At 35.9% G+C, this 1806-nt stretch overlaps 1 pseudogene across 1 annotated transcript; it reads left to right on the top strand.

Annotated features, from left to right (window-relative positions):
- The first annotated feature begins 652 nt into the window (after positions 1-652).
- LOC120084644 (ethylene-responsive transcription factor ERF096 pseudogene) lies at positions 653-1472 on the top strand (annotated as a pseudogene). Its single transcript, XR_016532282.1, has one exon. The product of XR_016532282.1 is annotated as an ethylene-responsive transcription factor ERF096 pseudogene (transcript).
- Positions 1473-1806: the final 334 nt, after the last annotated feature.

The raw sequence follows: 1806 nt of genomic DNA, 5'->3' as shown, positions 1-1806 counted from the left end.
CTTATGTACCTTTTATCAAAATCCGAATCAGGTGAAGGGGAAACGGAATACGTCAAATGACCACGAAAGATAGGTCTTTTTTACCTAGGTATAGGAGTCTTTGCAAGAAGAGGGTCTAATAATGGTTGAAATTTTCATGGGAAGATGAATAGATTGAACTCAACGAGAATAAGAAAAGAAATAGAAAAATCCTAACTTCCATAGGAAGATGAATAGATTGATTTGAATTGAGGGGCAAAATGATATTTTCACGAGGTGGGTCCCCATTTAAAATTAAAATTAGGGAAATTTTTAAAAATAGAAAAATAAGAGACTATTTACACAAAATACCATTTTGCCCCTCAGCACAACCTTTTAGTGAGACACACTCCGGCGAAGTTTTCCCTATAGTCACAATCTTTTGTACAAGTCTTCAGTCAAGCTAGCCATGGTCACACAATGCTAGAACTAGAAGCCTAAAGATCAAACCACGAGAACAACTACTTTAACTTTCTCCACAAAGGCCCCTTGAATTTTAAAATTGTGGTTGATTTGATTGATGTCTTTTGAGAACAGCCACCAAAGATTTAAAGCAACTGTGACCAAGAACATAATCAACTATGAGAAGAAAATCTTTGTATACTATGACAGATTCACAATTCTCTTTTGAGAATACAAGAAAGCAGCAAGAAAAAGTGAGATTAAGACACTGATTTTGATTCCACCTAAGAAATTTATGCACATGCTCCAATTTCAAAGAAGTATTATAATAATCAACCGATTAAACAATTAGATAAACAGCCAAACCAGATCAAACAAGGTTAAAAAGCTATGGCGTCGTCTTGAAAGCCATCGCCACATTCATTGCACTCACTCAATTCACACGCACACATTTGCATCGAATCGCACACGTATATATACAAATCAAACGATTGTAAAGAAATTGGGAAATAGGGCACAAATACCGAAATGGAAGATTACCGCCAGAGAGTACCGGAGATCAACGGCGGCGGCGGAGGAGGAGGAGGAGGAGGAGGAAATAGGTGCGTGAAGTACAGAGGAGTACGAAGGCGGCCGTGGGGGAAGTTTGCGGCGGAGATTCGAGACTCGACGCGGCGGGGGGGTCGGATTTGGCTGGGGACTTTCGAGACTGCTGAAGAAGCAGCGAGAGCGTACGATCGAGCGGCTTTTAGAATGAGAGGACAATTAGCCACTTTGAATTTTCCGGAGGAGTATCCATTGATGAAGGTTTCGAGCTTTGAATCTCAATCAAGTTCGTTGCAAAATGATGAAACAGAGAGAAAAGAAGAAACGGTAATTGAATTTGAATGTTTGGATGAAAATTTGTTGGATGAACTTCTCGACTTTGGCAAGGAAATCAATTCTAAGTGATTAATGGCTACTCAGGGGCATATTTGTAATTTAACTTAAATAGATATCCAATTTTGGTTGAAAAATATTCAATACATTTCAGGAGTATCTATCTTTGTGCATCTCACTCAATTATTCTATTATAATTTGACATTGTGACAAATTATTCTTATTTTCTTTTTAAAATATTTTAATTATTTTTTATTTGAATAATAGGAAGAAAAAGCATATCGATGGATGCATCCCATTTTGGTTTGGTAATAATATTAGTTATTATTTTTTAAAATCAACCGTTGGACCAATGAAACTATAGATCTTAGCTTATTGCACTTTTGGTTTCAAAAGTAGCCTAATTATGAAAATTACACTTGAAGTTAATCATTTGCATAAAAAACATATTTATATATTCAAATTCTTTTAAGGATTATAATATTGTCCGTGATCTTTTACTTTGGT

Source organism: Benincasa hispida, chromosome 9, assembly GCF_027475165.1.
Source record: "Benincasa hispida cultivar pf3 chromosome 9, pf3_genome.v1.1, whole genome shotgun sequence".
NCBI lineage: Eukaryota > Viridiplantae > Streptophyta > Magnoliopsida > Cucurbitales > Cucurbitaceae > Benincasa > Benincasa hispida.
Note: the sequence above shows the minus strand (reverse complement) of the source record. Positions and strands in the feature narration are given on the sequence as shown.